Source organism: Hyperolius riggenbachi, chromosome 3 (assembly GCF_040937935.1).
Source record: "Hyperolius riggenbachi isolate aHypRig1 chromosome 3, aHypRig1.pri, whole genome shotgun sequence".
Taxonomy (NCBI): Eukaryota; Metazoa; Chordata; class Amphibia; order Anura; family Hyperoliidae; genus Hyperolius; species Hyperolius riggenbachi.
In genome coordinates this window covers 41,357,447-41,379,001 of record NC_090648.1, presented here as the reverse complement: position 1 = coordinate 41,379,001, position 21,555 = coordinate 41,357,447, and the positions used below count along the sequence as shown (strand labels likewise).

Below are 21,555 nucleotides of genomic sequence, written 5' to 3'. Positions count from 1 at the left end.
CAAATGAAAATATAGCGTTTATAGTCACTTCTATACAACTGCACCAGCAGCCCCAAAAGAAGGGTTGTAGAACTTTGCCCAATTGCGTAGCAAGCTAAGGGATATTTTTTATTGCTGTGAGAGAGTGGACAGTGTACTTTCTCAGCTCCTATGAGGATAGTGAGCTAAGTGTACTTTCAATGTTTTGCCCTTTCAGAATATTACCAATTGGTTACAGCATTTCAAGGAGTCCATGTGAAGACATGGGCTTGTGTGAAAAAGCTCACTGACCCCGACGTGATTTGAACACGCAACCTTCTGATCTGGAGTCAGACGCGCTACCGTTGCGCCACGAGGTCCCTGCTTTCTTTCGTATTGGAAAAGTTACATCGACGGCCTAAGAGATTTTCTTTTCTTTACAATGACAATATGGGTTTACTGCTAGTAATGTTATACTGACAGTTTTTGGAACTGTTTGATCGACGCCCTAAGAGACTTTCTTTTGTTTACAATGACAACAATGGTTTACTGCTAATAATGCTATACTCACAGAGGGTACCAGCTAGTGATGGGCGAACACCTGGATGTTCGGGAAAGTTCGCCGAACATGGCCGAGATGTTCGGCATGTTCGGGCCGAACCCCGAACTTTCCGAACATCCAGCTTTTGGGGGCCATATGGGGTCGCAGGCATAAGGGGGGAGCATGCCCCGATCGCGGGGGGGGTCGGAAATTCCCCCCACCCCCTCCGCTAGCGCTCCCCCCTCTGCCCGCTTCCCCATTCAAAAGTTTAAGCAAAGTACCTGTAGTGGATGGCCTGGCAGTGGGCGGCACTGTGGAGTGAGGAGGAGGAGTCCGGAGAGTGACGAGTTGAGGGAGGCCGGGAAGCGGGCGGTTCAGCGGAAGTACCCTTGTGGTACTTCCGCCCTTTCTCTGACCTCACGCCCGCTGCCCGGCCTCCCTCAACTCGTCACTCTCCGGACTCCTCCTCCTCACTCCACAGTGCCGCCCACTGCCAGGCCATCCACTACAGGTACTTTGCTTAAACTTTTGAATGGGGAAGCGGGCAGAGGGGGGAGCGCTAGCGGAGGGGGTGGGGGGAATTTCTGACCCCCCCCGCGATCGGGGCATGCTCCCCCCTTATGCCTGCGACCCCATAGGGGGGCAGTATTCGGCCGAACAGTGCCCTGTTCGGCCGAACAGGGGCCCTGTTCGGCCCTGTTCGGCGGCCATTAGAAGTTCGAAGCGAACCCGAACTTAAAAGGCCGAACACCATCAGGTGTTCGGCCGAACGCAAACATCACCCGAACAGGGTGATGTTCTGCAGAACCCCGAACAGTGGCGAACACTGTTCGCCCAACACTAGTACCAGCGTTCTCTTCTCTACACAATTTGAAGCAAAAAAGAGAATACCAGAAATGCCACACAATGCTTCTATCCTCAGACACTCACTACTGTGCCCACTGCTTATTTTTCTTTGCTTTCTCTTCAAATGAAAAAGGTTAACAGCATTTTAAAAGGCAGCCACACTAAACACCTTATTAAACGCATCATGCTACAAGAAAAGTGTCATGTTCAAATGAAAATATAGCGTTTATAGTCACTTCTATACAACTGCACCAGCAGCCCCAAAAGAAGGGTTGTAGAACTTTGCCCAATTGCGTAGCAAGCTAAGGGATATTTTTTATTGCTGTGAGAGAGTGGACAGTGTACTTTCTCAGCTCCTATGAGGATAGTGAGCTAAGTGTACTTTCAATGTTTTGCCCTTTCAGAATATTACCAATCGGTTACAGCATTTCAAGGAGTCCATGTGAAGACATGGGCTTGTGTGAAAAAGCTCACTGACCCTGACGTGATTTGAACACGCACCCTTCTGATCTGGAGTCAGACGCGCTACCGTTGCGCCACGAGGTCCCTGCATTCTTTTGTTTTGGAAAAGTTACATCGACGGCCTAAGAGACTTTCTTTTCTTTACAATGACAATATGGGTTTACTGCTAGTAATGTTATACTGACAGTTTTTGGAACTGTTTGATCGACGGCCTAAGAGACTTTCTTTTGTTTACAATGACAACAATGGTTTACTGCTAATAATGCTATACTCACAGAGGGTACCAGCGTTCTCTTCTCTACACAATTTTAAGCAAAAAAGAGAATACCAGAAATGCCACACAATGCTTCTATCCTCAGACACTCACTACTGTGCCCACTGCTTATTTTTCTTTGCTTTCTCTTCAAATGAAAAAGGTTAACAACATTTTAAAAGGCAGCCACACTAAACACCTTCTTAAACGCATCATGCTACAAGAAAAGTGTCATGTTCAAATGAAAATATAGCGTTTATAGTCACTTCTATACAACTGCACCAGCAGCCCCAAAAGAAGGGTTGTAGAACTTTGCCCAATTGCGTAGCAAGCTAAGGGATATTTTTTATTGCTGTGAGAGAGTGGACAGTGTACTTTCTCAGCTCCTATGAGGATAGTGAGCTAAGTGGACTTTCAATGTTTTGCCCTTTCAGAATATTACCAATCGGTTACAGCATTTCAAGGAGTCCATGTGAAGACATGGGCTTGTGTGAAAAAGCTCACTGACCCCGACGTGATTTGAACACGCAATCTTCTGATCTGGAGTCAGATGCGCTACCGTTGCGCCGCGAGGTCCCTGCATTCTTTCGTATTGGAAAAGTTACATCGACGGCCTAAGAGATTTTCTTTTCTTTACAATGACAATATGGGTTTACTGCTAGTAATGTTATACTGACAGTTTTTGGAACTGTTTGATCGACGCCCTAAGAGACTTTCTTTTGTTTACAATGATAACAATGGTTTACTGCTAATAATGCTATACTCACAGAGGGTACCAGCGTTCTCTTCTCTACACAGTTTTAAGCAAAAAAGAGAATACCAGAAATGCCACACAATGCTTCTATCCTCAGACACTCACTACTGTGCCCACTGCTTATTTTTCTTTGCTTTCTCTTCAAATGAAAAAGGTTAACAGCATTTTAAAAGGCAGCCACACTAAACACCTTCTTAAACGCATCATGCTACAAGAAAAGTGTCATGTTCAAATGAAAATATAGCGTTTATAGTCACTTCTATACAACTGCACCAGCAGCCCCAAAAGAAGGGTTGTAGAACTTTGCCCAATTGCGTAGCAAGCTAAGGGATATTTTTTATTGCTGTGAGAGAGTGGACAGTGTACTTTCTCAGCTCCTATGAGGATAGTGAGCTAAGTGTACTTTCAATGTTTTGCCCTTTCAGAATATTACCAATCGGTTACAGCATTTCAAGGAGTCCATGTGAAGACATGGGCTTGTGTGAAAAAGCTCACTGACCCCGACGTGATTTGAACATGCAACCTTCTGATCTGGAGTCAGACGCGCTACCGTTGCGCCACAAGGTCCCTGCATTCTTTTGTATTGGAAAAGTTACATCGACGGCCTAAGAGATTTTCTTTTCTTTACAATGACAATATGGGTTTACTGCTAGTAATGTTATACTGACAGTTTTTGGAACTGTTTGATCGACGACCTAAGAGACTTTCTTTTGTTTACAATGACAACAATGGTTTACTGCTAATAATGCTATACTCACAGAGGGTACCAGCGTTCTCTTCTCTACACAATTTGAAGCAAAAAAGAGAATACCAGAAATGCCACACAATGCTTCTATCCTCAGACACTCACTACTGTGCCCACTGCTTATTTTTCTTTGCTTTCTCTTCAAATGAAAAAGGTTAACAGCATTTTAAAAGGCAGCCACACTAAACACCTTCTTAAACACATCATGCTACATGAAAAGTGTCATGTTCAAATGAAAATATAGCGTTTATAGTCACTTCTATACAACTGCACCAGCAGCCCCAAAAGAAGGGTTGTAGAACTTTGCCCAATGGCGTAGCAAGCTAAGGGATATTTTTTATTGCTGTGAGAGAGTGGACAGTGTACTTTCTCAGCTCCTATGAGGATAGTGAGCTAAGTGTACTTTCAATGTTTTGCCCTTTCAGAATATTACCAATCGGTTACAGCATTTCAAGGAGTCCATGTGAAGACATGGGCTTGTGTGAAAAAGCTCACTGACCCCGACGTGATTTGAACACGCAACCTTCTGATCTGGAGTCAGACACGCTACCGTTGCGCCACGAGGTCCCTGCATTCTTTTGTATTGGAAAAGTTACATCGACGGCCTAAGAGATTTTCTTTTCTTTACAATGACAATATGGGTTTACTGCTAGTAATGTTATACTGACAGTTTTTGGAACTGTTTGATCGACGCCCTAAGAGACTTTCTTTTGTTTACAATGACAACAATGGTTTACTGCTAATAATGCTATACTCACAGAGGGTACCAGCGTTCTCTTCTCTACACAATTTGAAGCAAAAAGGAGAATACCAGAAATGCCACACAATGCTTCTATCCTCAGACACTCACTACTGTGCCCACTGCTTATTTTTCTTTGCTTTCTCTTCAAATGAAAAAGGTTAACAGCATTTTAAAAGGCAGCCACACTAAACACCTTCTTAAACACATCATGCTACATGAAAAGTGTCATGTTCAAATGAAAATATAGCGTTTATAGTCACTTCTATACAACTGCACCAGCAGCCCCAAAAAAAGGGTTGTAGAACTTTGCCCAATTGCGTAGCAAGCTAAGGGATATTTTTTATTGCTGTGAGAGAGTGGACAGTGTACTTTCTCAGCTCCTATGAGGATAGTGAGCTAAGTGTACTTTCAATGTTTTGCCCTTTCACAATATTACCAATCGGTTACAGCATTTCAAGGAGTCCATGTGAAGACATGGGCTTGTGTGAAAAAGCTCACTGACCCCGACGTGATTTGAACACGCAACCTTCTGATCTGGAGCCAGACGCGCTACCGTTGCGCCACGAGGTCCCTGCATTCTTTTGTATTGGAAAAGTTACATCGACGGCCTAAGAGATTTTCTTTTCTTTACAATGACAATATGGGTTTACTGCTAGTAATGTTATACTGACAGTTTTTGGAACTGTTTGATCGACGCCCTAAGAGACTTTCTTTTGTTTACAATGACAACAATGGTTTACTGCTAATAATGCTATACTCACAGAGGGTACCAGCGTTCTCTTCTCTACACAATTTTAAGCAAAAAAGAGAATATCAGAAATGCCACACAATGCTTCTATCCTCAGACACTCACTACTGTGCCCACTGCTTATTTTTCTTTGCTTTCTCTTCAAATAAAAAAAAGGTTAACAGCATTTTAAAAGGCAGCCACACTAAACACCTTCTTAAACGCATCATGCTACAAGAAAAGTGTCATGTTCAAATGAAAATATAGCGTTTATAGTCACTTCTATACAACTGCACCAGCAGCCCCAAAAGAAGGGTTGTAGAACTTTGCCCAATTGCGTAGCAAGCTAGGGGATATTTTTTATTGCTGTGAGAGAGTGGACAGTGTACTTTCTCAGCTCCTATGAGGATAGTGAGCTAAGTGTACTTTCAATGTTTTGCCCTTTCAGAATATTACCAATCGGTTACAGCATTTCAAGGAGTCCATGTGAAGACATGGGCTTGTGTGAAAAAGCTCACTGACCCCGACGTGATTTGAACACGCAACCTTCTGATCTGGAGTCAGACGTGCTACCGTTGCGCCACGAGGTCCCTGCATTCTTTCGTATTGGAAAAGTTACATCGACGGCCTAAGAGACTTTCTTTTCTTTACAATGACAATATGAGTTTACTGCTAGTAATGTTATACTCACAGTTTTTGGAACTGTTTGATCGACGGCCTAAGAGACTTTCTTTTGTTTACAATGACAACAATGGTTTACTGCTAATAATGCTATACTCACAGAGGGTACCAGCGTTCTCTTCTCTACACAATTTGAAGCAAAAAAGAGAATACCAGAAATGCCACACAATGCTTCTATCCTCAGACACTCACTACTGTGCCCACTGCTTATTTTTCTTTGCTTTCTCTTCAAATGAAAAAGGTTAACAACATTTTAAAAGGCAGCCACACTAAACACCTTCTTAAACGCATCATGCTACAAGAAAAGTGTCATGTTCAAATGAAAATATAGCGTTTATAGTCACTTCTATACAACTGCACCAGCAGCCCCAAAAGAAGGGTTGTAGAACTTTGCCCAATTGCGTAGCAAGCTAAGGGATATTTTTTATTGCTGTGAGAGAGTGGACAGTGTACTTTCTCAGCTCCTATGAGGATAGTGAGCTAAGTGTACTTTCAATGTTTTGCCCTTTCAGAATATTACCAATCGGTTACAGCATTTCAAGGAGTCCATGTGAAGACATGGGCTTGTGTGAAAAATCTCACTGACCCCGACGTGATTTGAAAACGCAACCTTCTGATCTGGAGTCAGACGCGCTACCGTTGCGCCACGAGGTCCCTGCATTCTTTCGTATTGGAAAAGTTACATCGACGGCCTAAGAGACTTTCTTTTCTTTACAATGACAATGTGGGTTTACTGCTAGTAATGTTATACTCACAGTTTTTGGAACTGTTTGATCGACGGCCTAAGAGACTTTCTTTTGTTTACAATGACAACAATGGTTTACTGCTAATAATGCTATACTCACAGAGGGTACCAGCGTTCTCTTCTCTACACAATTTGAAGCAAAAAAGAGAATACCAGAAATGCCACACAATGCTTCTATCCTCAGACACTCACTACTGTGCCCACTGCTTATTTTTCTTTGCTTTCTCTTCAAATGAAAAAGGTTAACAACATTTTAAAAGGCAGCCACACTAAACACCTTCTTAAACGCATCATGCTACAAGAAAAGTGTCATGTTCAAATGAAAATATAGCGTTTATAGTCACTTCTATACAACTGCACCAGCAGCCCCAAAAGAAGGGTTGTAGAACTTTGCCCAATTGCGTAGCAAGCTAAGGGATATTTTTTATTGCTGTGAGAGAGTGGACAGTGTACTTTCTCAGCTCCTATGAGGATAGTGAGCTAAGTGTACTTTCAATGTTTTGCCCTTTCAGAATATTACCAATCGGTTACAGCATTTCAAGGAGTCCATGTGAAGACATGGGCTTGTGTGAAAAAGCTCACTGACCCCGACGTGATTTGAACACGCAACCTTCTGATCTGGAGTCAGACGTGCTACCGTTGCGCCACGAGGTCCCTGCATTCTTTCGTATTGGAAAAGTTAAATCGACGGCCTAAGAGATTTTCTTTTCTTTACAATGACAATATGGGTTTACTGCTAGTAATGTTATACTGACAGTTTTTGGAACTGTTTGATCGACGCCCTAAGAGACTTTCTTTTGTTTACAATGACAACAATGGTTTACTGCTAATAATGCTATACTCACAGAGGGTACCAACGTTCTCTTCTCTACACAATTTTAAGCAAAAAAGAGAATATCAGAAATGCCACACAATGCTTCTATCCTCAGACACTCACTACTGTGCCCACTGCTTATTTTTCTTTGCTTTCTCTTCAAATGAAAAAGGTTAACAGCATTTTAAAAGGCAGCCACACTAAACACCTTCTTAAACGCATCATGCTACAAGAAAAGTGTCATGTTCAAATGAAAATATAGCGTTTATAGTCACTTCTATACAACTGCACCAGCAGCCCCAAAAGAAGGGTTGTAGAACTTTGCCCAATTGCGTAGCAAGCTAAGGGATATTTTTTATTGCTGTGAGAGAGTGGACAGTGTACTTTCTCAGCTCCTATGAGGATAGTGAGCTAAGTGTACTTTCAATGTTTTGCCCTTTCAGAATATTACCAATCGGATACAGCATTTCAAGGAGTCCATGTGAAGACATGGGCTTGTGTGAAAAAGCTCACTGACCCCGACGTGATTTGAACACGCAACCTTCTGATCTGGAGTCAGACGTGCTACCGTTGCGCCACGAGGTCCCTGCATTCTTTCGTATTGGAAAAGTTACATCGACGGCCTAAGAGACTTTCTTTTCTTTACAATGACAATATGAGTTTACTGCTAGTAATGTTATACTCACAGTTTTTGGAACTGTTTGATCGACGGCCTAAGAGACTTTCTTTTGTTTACAATGACAACAATGGTTTACTGCTAATAATGCTATACTCACAGAGGGTACCAGCGTTCTCTTCTCTACACAATTTGAAGCAAAAAAGAGAATACCAGAAATGCCACACAATGCTTCTATCCTCAGACACTCACTACTGTGCCCACTGCTTATTTTTCTTTGCTTTCTCTTCAAATGAAAAAGGTTAACAACATTTTAAAAGGCAGCCACACTAAACACCTTCTTAAACGCATCATGCTACAAGAAAAGTGTCATGTTCAAATGAAAATATAGCGTTTATAGTCACTTCTATACAACTGCACCAGCAGCCCCAAAAGAAGGGTTGTAGAACTTTGCCCAATTGCGTAGCAAGCTAAGGGATATTTTTTATTGCTGTGAGAGAGTGGACAGTGTACTTTCTCAGCTCCTATGAGGATAGTGAGCTAAGTGTACTTTCAATGTTTTGCCCTTTCAGAATATTACCAATCGGTTACAGCATTTCAAGGAGTCCATGTGAAGACATGGGCTTGTGTGAAAAATCTCACTGACCCCGACGTGATTTGAACACGCAACCTTCTGATCTGGAGTCAGACGCGCTACCGTAGCGCCACGAGGTCCCTGCATTCTTTCGTATTGGAAAAGTTACATCGACGGCCTAAGAGACTTTCTTTTCTTTACAATGACAATGTGGGTTTACTGCTAGTAATGTTATACTCACAGTTTTTGGAACTGTTTGATCGACGGCCTAAGAGACTTTCTTTTGTTTACAATGACAACAATGGTTTACTGCTAATAATGCTATACTCACAGAGGGTACCAGCGTTCTCTTCTCTACACAATTTGAAGCAAAAAAGAGAATACCAGAAATGCCACACAATGCTTCTATCCTCAGACACTCACTACTGTGCCCACTGCTTATTTTTCTTTGCTTTCTCTTCAAATGAAAAAGGTTAACAACATTTTAAAAGGCAGCCACACTAAACACCTTCTTAAACGCATCATGCTACAAGAAAAGTGTCATGTTCAAATGAAAATATAGCGTTTATAGTCACTTCTATACAACTGCACCAGCAGCCCCAAAAGAAGGGTTGTAGAACTTTGCCCAATTGCGTAGCAAACTAAGGGATATTTTTTATTGCTGTGAGAGAGTGGACAGTGTACTTTCTCAGCTCCTATGAGGATAGTGAGCTAAGTGTACTTTCAATGTTTTGCCCTTTCAGAATATTACCAATCGGTTACAGCATTTCAAGGAGTCCATGTGAAGACATGGGCTTGTGTGAAAAATCTCACTGACCCCGACGTGATTTGAACACGCAACCTTCTGATCTGGAGTCAGACGCGCTACCGTTGCGCCACGAGGTCCCTGCATTCTTTCGTATTGGAAAAGTTACATCGACGGCCTAAGAGACTTTCTTTTCTTTACAATGACAATGTGGGTTTACTGCTAGTAATGTTATACTCACAGTTTTTGGAACTGTTTGATCGACGGCCTAAGAGACTTTCTTTTGTTTACAATGACAACAATGGTTTACTGCTAATAATGCTATACTCACAGAGGGTACCAGCGTTCTCTTCTCTACACAATTTGAAGCAAAAAAGAGAATACCAGAAATGCCACACAATGCTTCTATCCTCAGACACTCACTACTGTGCCCACTGCTTATTTTTCTTTGCTTTCTCTTCAAATGAAAAAGGTTAACAACATTTTAAAAGGCAGCCACACTAAACACCTTCTTAAACGCATCATGCTACAAGAAAAGTGTCATGTTCAAATGAAAATATAGCGTTTATAGTCACTTCTATACAACTGCACCAGCAGCCCCAAAAGAAGGGTTGTAGAACTTTGCCCAATTGCGTAGGGAGCTAAGGGATATTTTTTATTGCTGTGAGAGAGTGGACAGTGTACTTTCTCAGCTCCTATGAGGATAGTGAGCTAAGTGTACTTTCAATGTTTTGCCCTTTCAGAATATTACCAATTGGTTACAGCATTTCAAGGAGTCCATGTGAAGACATGGGCTTGTGTGAAAAAACTCACTGACCCCGACGTGATTTGAACACGCAACCTTCTGATCTGGAGTCAGACGTGCTACCGTTGCGCCACGAGGTCCCTGCATTCTTTCGTATTGGAAAAGTTAAATCGACGGCCTAAGAGATTTTCTTTTCTTTACAATGACAATATGGGTTTACTGCTAGTAATGTTATACTGACAGTTTTTGGAACTGTTTGATCGACGCCCTAAGAGACTTTCTTTTGTTTACAATGACAACAATGGTTTACTGCTAATAATGCTATACTCACAGAGGGTACCAGCGTTCTCTTCTCTACACAATTTTAAGCAAAAATGAGAATATCAGAAATGCCACACAATGCTTCTATCCTCAGACACTCACTACTGTGCCCACTGCTTATTTTTCTTTGCTTTCTCTTCAAATGAAAAAGGTTAACAGCATTTTAAAAGGCAGCCACACTAAACACCTTCTTAAACGCATCATGCTACAAGAAAAGTGTCATGTTCAAATGAAAATATAGCGTTTATAGTCACTTCTATACAACTGCACCAGCAGCCCCAAAAGAAGGGTTGTAGAACTTTGCCCAATTGCGTAGCAAGCTAAGGGATATTTTTTATTGCTGTGAGAGAGTGGACAGTGTACTTTCTCAGCTCCTATGAGGATAGTGAGCTAAGTGTACTTTCAATGTTTTGCCCTTTCAGAATATTACCAATCGGTTACAGCATTTCAAGGAGTCCATGTGAAGACATGGGCTTGTGTGAAAAAGCTCACTGACCCCGACGTGATTTGAACACGCAACCTTCTGATCTGGAGTCAGACGCGCTACCGTTGTGCCACGAGGTCCCTGCATTCTTTTGTATTGGAAAAGTTACATCGACGGCCTAAGAGACTTTCTTTTCTTTACAATGACAATATGGGTTTACTGCTAGTAATGTTATACTCACAGTTTTTGGAACTGTTTGATCGACGGCCTAAGAGACTTTCTTTTGTTTACAATGACAACAATGGTTTACTGCTAATAATGCTATACTCACAGAGGGTACCAGCGTTCTCTTCTCTACACAATTTGAAGCAAAAAAGAGAATACCAGAAATGCCACACAATGCTTCTATCCTCAGACACTCACTACTGTGCCCACTGCTTATTTTTCTTTGCTTTCTCTTCAAATGAAAAAGTTTAACAACATTTTAAAAGGCAGCCACACTAAACACCTTCTTAAACGCATCATGCTACAAGAAAAGTGTCATGTTCAAATGAAAATATAGCGTTTATAGTCACTTCTATACAACTGCACCAGCAGCCCCAAAAGAAGGGTTGTAGAACTTTGCCCAATTGCGTAGCAAGCTAAGGGATATTTTTTATTGCTGTGAGAGAGTGGACAGTGTACTTTCTCAGCTCCTATGAGGATAGTGAGCTAAGTGTACTTTCAATGTTTTGCCCTTTCAGAATATTACCAATCGGTTACAGCATTTCAAGGAGTCCATGTGAAAACATGGGCTTGTGTGAAAAAGCTCACTGACCCCGATGTGATTTGAACACGCAACCTTCTGATCTGGAGTCAGACGCGCTACCGTTGCGCCACGAGGTCCCTGCATTCTTTTGTATTGGAAAAGTTACATCGACGGCCTAAGAGACTTTCTTTTCTTTACAATGACAATATGGGTTTACTGCTAGTAATGTTATACTCACAGTTTTTGGAACTGTTTGATCGACGGCCTAAGAGACTTTCTTTTGTTTACAATGACAACAATGGTTTACTGCTAATAATGCTATACTCACAGAGGGTACCAGCGTTCTCTTCTCTACACAATTTGAAGCAAAAAAGAGAATACCAGAAATGCCACACAATGCTTCTATCCTCAGACACTCACTACTGTGCCCACTGCTTATTTTTCTTTGCTTTCTCTTCAAATGAAAAAGGTTAACAGCATTTTAAAAGGCAGCCACACTAAACACCTTCTTAAACACATCATGCTACATGAAAAGTGTCATGTTCAAATGAAAATATAGCGTTTATTGTCACTTCTATACAACTGCACCAGCAGCCCCAAAAGAAGGGTTGTAGAACTTTGCCCAACTGCGTAGCAAGCTAAGGGATATTTTTTATTGCTGTGAGAGAGTGGACAGTGTACTTTCTCAGCTCCTATGAGGATAGTGAGCTAAGTGTACTTTCAATGTTTTGCCCTTTCAGAATATTACCAATCGGTTACAGCATTTCAAGGAGTCCATGTGAAGACATGGGCTTGTGTGAAAAAGCTCACTGACCCCGACGTGATTTGAACACGCAACCTTCTGATCTGGAGTCAGACGCGCTACCGTTGCGCCACGAGGTCCCTGCATTCTTTTGTATTGGAAAAGTTACATCGACGGCCTAAGAGACTTTCTTTTCTTTACAATGACAATATGGGTTTACTGCTAGTAATGTTATACTGACAGTTTTTGGAACTGTTTGATCGACGGCCTAAGAGACTTTCTTTTGTTTACAATGACAACAATGGTTTACTGCTAATAATGCTATACTCACAGAGGGTACCAGCGTTCTCTTCTCTACACAATTTGAAGCAAAAAAGAGAATACCAGAAATGCCACACAATGCTTCTATCCTCAGACACTCACTACTGTGCCCACTGCTTATTTTTCTTTGCTTTCTCTTCAAATGAAAAAGTTTAACAACATTTTAAAAGGCAGCCACACTAAACACCTTCTTAAACGCATCATGCTACAAGAAAAGTGTCATGTTCAAATGAAAATATAGCGTTTATAGTCACTTCTATACAACTGCACCAGCAGCCCCAAAAGAAGGGTTGTAGAACTTTGCCCAATTGCATAGCAAGCTAAGGGATATTTTTTATTGCTGTGAGAGAGTGGACAGTGTACTTTCTCAGCTCCTATGAGGATAGTGAGCTAAGTGTACTTTCAATGTTTTGCCCTTTCAGAATATTACCAATCGGTTACAGCATTTCAAGGAGTCCATGTGAAAACATGGGCTTGTGTGAAAAAGCTCACTGACCCCGACGTGATTTGAACACGCAACCTTCTGATCTGGAGTCAGACGCGCTACCGTTGCGCCACGAGGTCCCTGCATTCTTTTGTATTGGAAAAGATACATCGACGGCCTAAGAGACTTTCTTTTCTTTACAATGACAATATGGGTTTACTGCTAGTAATGTTATACTCACAGTTTTTGGAACTGTTTGATCGACGGCCTAAGAGACTTTCTTTTGTTTACAATGACAACAATGGTTTACTGCTAATAATGCTATACTCACAGAGGGTACCAGTGTTCTCTTCTCTACACAATTTGAAGCAAAAAAGAGAATACCAGAAATGCCACACAATGCTTCTATCCTCAGACACTCACTACTGTGCCCACTGCTTATTTTTCTTTGCTTTCTCTTCAAATGAAAAAGGTTAACAGCATTTTAAAAGGCAGCCACACTAAACACCTTCTTAAACACATCATGCTACATGAAAAGTGTCATGTTCAAATGAAAATATAGCGTTTATTGTCACTTCTATACAACTGCACCAGCAGCCCCAAAAGAAGGGTTGTAGAACTTTGCCCAACTGCGTAGCAAGCTAAGGGATATTTTTTATTGCTGTGAGAGAGTGGACAGTGTACTTTCTCAGCTCCTATGAGGATAGTGAGCTAAGTGTACTTTCAATGTTTTGCCCTTTCAGAATATTACCAATCGGTTACAGCATTTCAAGGAGTCCATGTGAAGACATGGGCTTGTGTGAAAAAGCTCACTGACCCCGACGTGATTTGAACACGCAACCTTCTGATCTGGAGTCAGACGCGCTACCGTTGCGCCACAAGGTCCCTGCATTCTTTCGTATTGGAAAAGTTACATCGACGGCCTAAGAGATTTTCTTTTCTTTACAATGACAATATGGGTTTACTGCTAGTAATGTTATACTGACAGTTTTTGGAACTGTTTGATCGACGCCCTAAGAGACTTTCTTTTGTTTACAATGACAACAATGGTTTACTGCTAATAATGCTATACTCACAGAGGGTACCAGCGTTCTCTTCTCTACACAATTTTAAGCAAAAAAGAGAATATCAGAAATGCCACACAATGCTTCTATCCTCAGACACTCACTACTGTGCCCACTGCTTATTTTTCTTTCCTTTCTCTTCAAATGAAAAAGGTTAACAGCATTTTAAAAGGCAGCCACACTAAACACCTTCTTAAACGCATCATGCTACAAGAAAAGTGTCATGTTCAAATGAAAATATAGCGTTTATAGTCACTTCTATACAACTGCACCAGCAGCCCCAAAAGAAGGGTTGTAGAACTTTGCCCAATTGCGTAGCAAGCTAAGGGATATTTTTTATTGCTGTGAGAGAGTGGACAGTGTACTTTCTCAACTCCTATGAGGATAGTGAGCTAAGTGTACTTTCAATGTTTTGCCCTTTCAGAATATTACCAATCGGTTACAGCATTTCAAGGAGTCCATGTGAAGACATGGGCTTGTGTGAAAAAGCTCACTGACCCCGACGTGATTTGAACACGCAACCTTCTGATCTGAAGTCAGACGCGCTACCGTTGCGCCACGAGGTCCCTGCATTCTTTCGTATTGGAAAAGTTACATCGACGGCCTAAGAGACTTTCTTTTCTTTACAATGACAATATGGGTTTACTGCTAGTAATGTTATACTCACAGTTTTTGGAACTGTTTGATCGACGGCCTAAGAGACTTTCTTTTGTTTACAATGACAACAATGGTTTACTGCTAATAATGCTATACTCACAGAGGGTACCAGCGTTCTCTTCTCTACACAATTTGAAGCAAAAAAGAGAATACCAGAAATGCCACACAATGCTTCTATCCTCAGACACTCACTACTGTGCCCACTGCTTATTTTTCTTTGCTTTCTCTTCAAATGAAAAAGTTTAACAACATTTTAAAAGGCAGCCACACTAAACACCTTCTTAAACGCATCATGCTACAAGAAAAGTGTCATGTTCAAATGAAAATGTAGCGTTTATAGTCACTTCTATACAACTGCACCAGCAGCCCCAAAAGAAGGGTTGTAGAACTTTGCCCAATTGCGTAGCAAGCTAAGGGATATTTTTTATTGCTGTGAGAGAGTGGACAGTGTACTTTCTCAGCTCCTATGAGGATAGTGAGCTAAGTGTACTTTCAATGTTTTGCCCTTTCAGAATATTACCAATCGGTTACAGCATTTCAAGGAGTCCATGTGAAGACATGGGCTTGTGTGAAAAAGCTCACTGACCCCAACGTGATTTGAACACGCAACTTTCTGATCTGGAGTCAGACGCGCTACCGTTGCGCCACGAGGTCCCTGCATTCTTTCGAATTGGAAAAGTTACATCGACGGCCTAAGAGATTTTCTTTTCTTTACAATGACAATATGGGTTTACTGCTAGTAATGTTATACTGACAGTTTTTGGAACTGTTTGATCGACGCCCTAAGAGACTTTCTTTTGTTTACAATGACAACAATGGTTTACTGCTAATAATGCTATACTCACAGAGGGTACCAGCGTTCTCTTCTCTACACAATTTGAAGCAAAAAAGAGAATACCAGAAATGCCACACAATGCTTCTATCCTCAGACACTCACTACTGTGCCCACTGCTTATTTTTCTTTGCTTTCTCTTCAAATGAAAAAGTTTAACAACATTTTAAAAGGCAGCCACACTAAACACCTTCTTAAACGCATCATGCTACAAGAAAAGTGTCATGTTCAAATGAAAATATAGCGTTTATAGTCACTTCTATACAACTGCACCAGCAGCCCCAAAAGAAGGGTTGTAGAACTTTGCCCAATTGCGTAGCAAGCTAAGGGATATTTTTTATTGCTGTGAGAGAGTGGACAGTGTACTTTCTCAGCTCCTGTGAGGATAGTGAGCTAAGTGTACTTTCAATGTTTTGCCCTTTCAGAATATTACCAATCGGTTACAGCATTTCAAGGAGTCCATGTGAAGACATGGGCTTGTGTGAAAAAGCTCACTGACTCCAACGTGATTTGAACACGCAACCTTCTGATCTGGAGTCAGACGCGCTACCGTTGCGCCACGAGGTCCCTGCATTCTTTTTTATTGGAAAAGTTACATCGACGGCCTAAGAGACTTTCTTTTCTTTACAATGACAATATGGGTTTACTGCTAGTAATGTTATACTCACAGTTTTTGGAACTGTTTGATCGACGGCCTAAGAGACTTTCTTTTGTTTACAATGACAACAATGGTTTACTGCTAATAATGCTATACTCACAGAGGGTACCAGCGTTCTCTTCTCTACACAATTTGAAGCAAAAAAGAGAATACCAGAAATGCCACACAATGCTTCTATCCTCAGACACTCACTACTGTGCCCACTGCTTATTCTTCTTTGCTTTCTCTTCAAATGAAAAAGGTTAACAGCATTTTAAAAGGCAGCCACACTAAACACCTTCTTAAACGCATCATGCTACAAGAAAAGTGTCATGTTCAAATGAAAATATAGCGTTTATAGTCACTTCTATACAACTGCACCAGCAGCCCCAAAAGAAGGGTTGTAGAACTTTGCCCAATTGCGTAGCAAGCTAAGGGATATTTTTTTATTGCTGTGAGAGAGTGGACAGTGTACTTTCTCAGCTCCTATGAGGATAGTGAGCTAAGTGTACTTTCAATGTTTTGCCCTTTCAGAATATTACCAATCGGTTACAGCATTTCAAGGAGTCCATGTGAAGACATGGGCTTGTGTGAAAAAGCTCACTGACCCCGACGTGATTTGAACACGCAACCTTCTGATCTGGAGTCAGACGCGCTACCGTTGCGCCCCGAGGTCCCTGCATTCTTTCGTATTGGAAAAGTTACATCGACGGCCTAAGAGATTTTCTTTTCTTTACAATGACAATATGGGTTTACTGCTAGTAATGTTATACTGACAGTTTTTGGAACTGTTTGATCGACGCCCTAAGAGACTTTCTTTTGTTTACAATGACAACAATGGTTTACTGCTAATAATGCTATACTCACAGAGGGTACCAGCGTTCTCTTCTCTACACAATTTGAAGCAAAAAAGAGAATACCAGAAATGCCACACAATGCTTCTATCCTCAGACACTCACTACTGTGCCCACTGCTTATTTTTCTTTGCTTTCTCTTCAAATGAAAAAGGTTAACAGCATTTTAAAAGGCAGCCACACTAAACACCTTCTTAAACGCATCATGCTACAAGAAAAGTGTCATGTTCAAATGAAAATATAGCGTTTATAGTCACTTCTATACAACTGCACCAGCAGCCCCAAAAGAAGGGCTGTAGAACTTTGCCCAATTGCGTAGCAAGCTAAGGGATATTTTTTATTGCTGTGAGAGAGTGGACAGTGTACTTTCTCAGCTCCTATGAGGATAGTGAGCTAAGTGTACTTTCAATGTTTTGCCCTTTCAGAATATTACCAATCGGTTACAGCATTTCAAGGAGTCCATGTGAAGACATAGGCTTGTGTGAAAAATCTCACTGACCCCGACGTGATTTGAACACGCACCCTTCTGTTCTGGAGTCAGACGCGCTACCGTTGCGCCACGAGGTCCCTGCATTATTTTGTATTGGAAAAGTTACATTGACGGCCTAAGAGATTTTCTTTTCTTTACAATGACAATATGGGTTTACTGCTAGTAATGTTATACTGACAGTTTTTGGAACTGTTTGATCGACGACCTAAGAGACTTTCTTTTGTTTACAATGACAACAATGGTTTACTGCTAATAATGCTATACTCACAGAGGGTACCAGCGTTCTCTTCTCTACACAATTTGAAGCAAAAAAGAGAATACCAGAAATGCCACACAATGCTTCTATCCTCAGACACTCACTACTGTGCCCACTGCTTATTTTTCTTTGCTTTCTCTTCAAATGAAAAAGGTTAACAGCATTTTAAAAGGCAGCCACACTAAACACCTTCTTAAACACATCATGCTACATGAAAAGTGTCATGTTCAAATGAAAATATAGCGTTTATAGTCACTTCTATACAACTGCATCAGCAGCCCCAAAAGAAGGGTTGTAGAACTTTGCCCAATTGCGTAGCAAGCTAAGGGATATTTTTTATTGCTGTGAGAGAGTGGACAGTGTACTTTCTCAGCTCCTATGAGGATAGTGAGCTAAGTGTACTTTCAATGTTTTGCCCTTTCAGAATATTACCAATCGGTTACAGCATTTCAAGGAGTCCATGTGAAGACATGGGCTTGTGTGAAAAAGCTCACTGACCCCGACGTGATTTGAACACGCAACCTTCTGATCTGGAGTCAGACGCGCTACCGTTGCGCCACGAGGTCCCTGCATTCTTTCGTATTGGAAAAGTTACATCGACGGCCTAAGAGACTTTCTTTTCTTTACAATGACAATATGGGTTTACTGCTAGTAATGTTATACTCACAGTTTTTGGAACTGTTTGATCGACGGCCTAAGAGACTTTCTTTTGTTTACAATGACAACAATGGTTTACTGCTAATAATGCTATACTCACAGAGGGTACCAGCGTTCTCTTCTCTACACAATTTGAAGCAAAAAAGAGAATACCAGAAATGCCACACAATGCTTCTATCCTCAGACACTCACTACTGTGCCCACTGCTTATTTTTCTTTGCTTTCTCTTCAAATGAAAAAGTTTAACAACATTTTAAAAGGCAGCCACACTAAACACCTTCTTAAACGCATCATGCTACAAGAAAAGTGTCATGTTCAAATGAAAATATAGCGTTTATAGTCACTTCTATACAACTGCACCAGCAGCCCCAAAAGAAGGGTTGTAGAACTTTGCCCAATTGCGTAGCAAGCTAAGGGATATTTTTTATTGCTGTGAGAGAGTGGACAGTGTACTTTCTCAGCTCCTATGAGGATAGTGAGCTAAGTGTACTTTCAATGTTTTGCCCTTTCAGAATATTACCAATCGGTTACAGCATTTCAAGGAGTCCATGTGAAGACATGGGCTTGTGTGAAAAAGCTCACTGACCCCGACGTGATTTGAACACGCAACCTTCTGATCTGGAGTCAGACGCGCTACCGTTGCGCCACGAGGTCCCTGCATTCTTTTGTATTGGAAAAGTTACATCGACGGCCTAAGAGACTTTCTTTTCTTTACAATGACAATATGGGTTTACTGCTAGTAATGTTATACTCACAGTTTTTGGAACTGTTTGATCGACGGCCTAAGAGACTTTCTTTTGTTTACAATGACAACAATGGTTTACTGCTAATAATGCTATACTCACAGAGGGTACCAGCGTTCTCTTCTCTACACAATTTGAAGCAAAAAAGAGAATACCAGAAATGCCACACAATGCTTCTATCCTCAGACACTCACTACTGTGCCCACTGCTTATTTTTCTTTGCTTTCTCTTCAAATGAAAAAGGTTAACAGCATTTTAAAAGGCAGCCACACTAAACACCTTCTTAAACACATCATGCTACATGAAAAGTGTCATGTTCAAATGAAAATATAGCGTTTATAGTCACTTCTATACAACTGCACCAGCAGCCCCAAAAGAAGGGTTGTAGAACTTTGCCCAATTGCGTAGCAAGCTAAGGGATATTTTTTATTGCTGTGAGAGAGTGGACAGTGTACTTTCTCAGCTCCTATGAGGATAGTGAGCTAAGTGTACTTTCAATGTTTTGCCCTTTCAGAATATTACCAATCGGTTACAGCATTTCAAGGAGTCCATGTGAAGACATGGGCTTGTGTGAAAAAGCTCACTGACCCCGACGTGATTTGAACACGCAACCTTCTGATCTGGAGTCAGACGCGCTACCGTTGCGCCACGAGGTCCCTGCATTCTTTTGTATTGGAAAAGATACATCGACGGCCTAAGAGACTTTCTTTTCTTTACAATGACAATATGGGTTTACTGCTAGTAATGTTATACTCACAGTTTTTGGAACTGTTTGATCGACGGCCTAAGAGACTTTCTTTTGTTTACAATGACAACAATGGTTTACTGCTAATAATGCTATACTCACAGAGGGTACCAGCGTTCTCTTCTCTACACAATTTGAAGCAAAAAAGAGAATACCAGAAATGCCACACAATGCTTCTATCCTCAGACACTCACTACTGTGCCCACTGCTTATTTTTCTTTGCTTTCTCTTCAAATGAAAAAGGTTAACAGCATTTTAAAAGGCAGCCACACTAAACACCTTCTTAAACACATCATGCTACATGAAAAGTGTCATGTTCAAATGAAAATATAGCGTTTATTGTCACTTCTATACAACTGCACCAGCAGCCCCAAAAGAAGGGTTGTAGAACTTTGCCCAACTGCGTAGCAAGCTAAGGGATATTTTTTATTGCTGTGAGAGAGTGGACAGTGTACTTTCTCAGCTCCTATGAGGATAGTGAGCTAAGTGTACTTTCAATGTTTTGCCCTTTCAGAATATTACCAATCGGTTACAGCATTTCAAGGAGTCCATGTGAAGACATGGGCTTGTGTGAAAAAGCTCACTGACCCCGACGTGATTTGAACACGCAACCTTCTGATCTGGAGTCAGACGCGCTACCATTGCGCCACAAGGTCCCTGCATTCTTTCGTATTGGAAAAGTTACATCGACGGCCTAAGAGATTTTCTTTTCTTTACAATGACAATATGGGTTTACTGCTAGTAATGTTATACTGACAGTTTTTGGAACTGTTTGATCGACGCCCTAAGAGACTTTCTTTTGTTTACAATGACAACAATGGTTTACTGCTAATAATGCTATACTCACAGAGGGTACCAGCGTTCTCTTCTCTACACAATTTTAAGCAAAAAAGAGAATATCAGAAATGCCACACAATGCTTCTATCCTCAGACACTCACTACTGTGCCCACTGCTTATTTTTCTTTCCTTTCTCTTCAAATGAAAAAGGTTAACAGCATTTTAAAAGGCAGCCACACTAAACACCTTCTTAAACGCATCATGCTACAAGAAAAGTGTCATGTTCAAATGAAAATATAGCGTTTATAGTCACTTCTATACAACTGCACCAGCAGCCCCAAAAGAAGGGTTGTAGAACTTTGCCCAATTGCGTAGCAAGCTAAGGGATATTTTTTATTGCTGTGAGAGAGTGGACAGTGTACTTTCTCAACTCCTATGAGGATAGTGAGCTAAGTGTACTTTCAATGTTTTGCCCTTTCAGAATATTACCAATCGGTTACAGCATTTCAAGGAGTCCATGTGAAGACATGGGCTTGTGTGAAAAAGCTCACTGACCCCGACGTGATTTGAACACGCAACCTTCTGATCTGGAGTCAGACGCGCTACCGTTGCGCCACGAGGTCCCTGCATTCTTTCGTATTGGAAAAGTTACATCGACGGCCTAAGAGACTTTCTTTTCTTTACAATGACAATATGGGTTTACTGCTAGTAATGTTATACTCACAGTTTTTGGAACTGTTTGATCGACGGCCTAAGAGACTTTCTTTTGTTTACAATGACAACAATGGTTTACTGCTAATAATGCTATACTCACAGAGGGTACCAGCGTTCTCTTCTCTACACAATTTGAAGCAAAAAAGAGAATACCAGAAATGCCACACAATGCTTCTATCCTCAGACACTCACTACTGTGC

At 41.2% G+C, this 21,555-nt stretch overlaps 1 protein-coding gene and 27 non-coding genes across 28 annotated transcripts in view; all 28 read right to left on the bottom strand.

Moving 5' to 3' along the window:
• GUCY2D (guanylate cyclase 2D, retinal) overlaps nt 1-21,555 on the bottom strand; it is a 604,889-nt gene that overhangs the window by 105,098 nt on the left and 478,236 nt on the right. The gene's annotated exons all lie outside the window — the stretch shown is intronic.
• Nucleotides 267-338, bottom strand: TRNAW-CCA (transfer RNA tryptophan (anticodon CCA)). The gene has a single exon. It is a non-coding gene; the product is annotated as a tRNA-Trp (tRNA).
• On the bottom strand, nt 1,820-1,891 carry TRNAW-CCA (transfer RNA tryptophan (anticodon CCA)). The gene has a single exon. It is a non-coding gene; the product is annotated as a tRNA-Trp (tRNA).
• Nucleotides 2,565-2,636, bottom strand: TRNAW-CCA (transfer RNA tryptophan (anticodon CCA)). Its single transcript has one exon. It is a non-coding gene; the product is annotated as a tRNA-Trp (tRNA).
• TRNAW-CCA (transfer RNA tryptophan (anticodon CCA)) lies at nt 3,310-3,381 on the bottom strand. Its single transcript has one exon. It is a non-coding gene; the product is annotated as a tRNA-Trp (tRNA).
• TRNAW-CCA (transfer RNA tryptophan (anticodon CCA)) lies at nt 4,055-4,126 on the bottom strand. Its single transcript has one exon. It is a non-coding gene; the product is annotated as a tRNA-Trp (tRNA).
• TRNAW-CCA (transfer RNA tryptophan (anticodon CCA)) lies at nt 4,800-4,871 on the bottom strand. Its single transcript has one exon. It is a non-coding gene; the product is annotated as a tRNA-Trp (tRNA).
• On the bottom strand, nt 5,547-5,618 carry TRNAW-CCA (transfer RNA tryptophan (anticodon CCA)). Its single transcript has one exon. It is a non-coding gene; the product is annotated as a tRNA-Trp (tRNA).
• On the bottom strand, nt 6,292-6,363 carry TRNAW-CCA (transfer RNA tryptophan (anticodon CCA)). Its single transcript has one exon. It is a non-coding gene; the product is annotated as a tRNA-Trp (tRNA).
• Nucleotides 7,037-7,108, bottom strand: TRNAW-CCA (transfer RNA tryptophan (anticodon CCA)). The gene has a single exon. It is a non-coding gene; the product is annotated as a tRNA-Trp (tRNA).
• Nucleotides 7,782-7,853, bottom strand: TRNAW-CCA (transfer RNA tryptophan (anticodon CCA)). Its single transcript has one exon. It is a non-coding gene; the product is annotated as a tRNA-Trp (tRNA).
• On the bottom strand, nt 8,527-8,598 carry TRNAW-CCA (transfer RNA tryptophan (anticodon CCA)). Its single transcript has one exon. It is a non-coding gene; the product is annotated as a tRNA-Trp (tRNA).
• On the bottom strand, nt 9,272-9,343 carry TRNAW-CCA (transfer RNA tryptophan (anticodon CCA)). Its single transcript has one exon. It is a non-coding gene; the product is annotated as a tRNA-Trp (tRNA).
• Nucleotides 10,017-10,088, bottom strand: TRNAW-CCA (transfer RNA tryptophan (anticodon CCA)). The gene has a single exon. It is a non-coding gene; the product is annotated as a tRNA-Trp (tRNA).
• Nucleotides 10,762-10,833, bottom strand: TRNAW-CCA (transfer RNA tryptophan (anticodon CCA)). The gene has a single exon. It is a non-coding gene; the product is annotated as a tRNA-Trp (tRNA).
• On the bottom strand, nt 11,507-11,578 carry TRNAW-CCA (transfer RNA tryptophan (anticodon CCA)). Its single transcript has one exon. It is a non-coding gene; the product is annotated as a tRNA-Trp (tRNA).
• TRNAW-CCA (transfer RNA tryptophan (anticodon CCA)) lies at nt 12,252-12,323 on the bottom strand. Its single transcript has one exon. It is a non-coding gene; the product is annotated as a tRNA-Trp (tRNA).
• TRNAW-CCA (transfer RNA tryptophan (anticodon CCA)) lies at nt 12,997-13,068 on the bottom strand. Its single transcript has one exon. It is a non-coding gene; the product is annotated as a tRNA-Trp (tRNA).
• Nucleotides 13,742-13,813, bottom strand: TRNAW-CCA (transfer RNA tryptophan (anticodon CCA)). The gene has a single exon. It is a non-coding gene; the product is annotated as a tRNA-Trp (tRNA).
• On the bottom strand, nt 15,232-15,303 carry TRNAW-CCA (transfer RNA tryptophan (anticodon CCA)). Its single transcript has one exon. It is a non-coding gene; the product is annotated as a tRNA-Trp (tRNA).
• On the bottom strand, nt 15,977-16,048 carry TRNAW-CCA (transfer RNA tryptophan (anticodon CCA)). The gene has a single exon. It is a non-coding gene; the product is annotated as a tRNA-Trp (tRNA).
• Nucleotides 16,723-16,794, bottom strand: TRNAW-CCA (transfer RNA tryptophan (anticodon CCA)). Its single transcript has one exon. It is a non-coding gene; the product is annotated as a tRNA-Trp (tRNA).
• TRNAW-CCA (transfer RNA tryptophan (anticodon CCA)) lies at nt 17,468-17,539 on the bottom strand. The gene has a single exon. It is a non-coding gene; the product is annotated as a tRNA-Trp (tRNA).
• TRNAW-CCA (transfer RNA tryptophan (anticodon CCA)) lies at nt 18,213-18,284 on the bottom strand. Its single transcript has one exon. It is a non-coding gene; the product is annotated as a tRNA-Trp (tRNA).
• Nucleotides 18,958-19,029, bottom strand: TRNAW-CCA (transfer RNA tryptophan (anticodon CCA)). The gene has a single exon. It is a non-coding gene; the product is annotated as a tRNA-Trp (tRNA).
• TRNAW-CCA (transfer RNA tryptophan (anticodon CCA)) lies at nt 19,703-19,774 on the bottom strand. Its single transcript has one exon. It is a non-coding gene; the product is annotated as a tRNA-Trp (tRNA).
• On the bottom strand, nt 20,448-20,519 carry TRNAW-CCA (transfer RNA tryptophan (anticodon CCA)). The gene has a single exon. It is a non-coding gene; the product is annotated as a tRNA-Trp (tRNA).
• On the bottom strand, nt 21,193-21,264 carry TRNAW-CCA (transfer RNA tryptophan (anticodon CCA)). The gene has a single exon. It is a non-coding gene; the product is annotated as a tRNA-Trp (tRNA).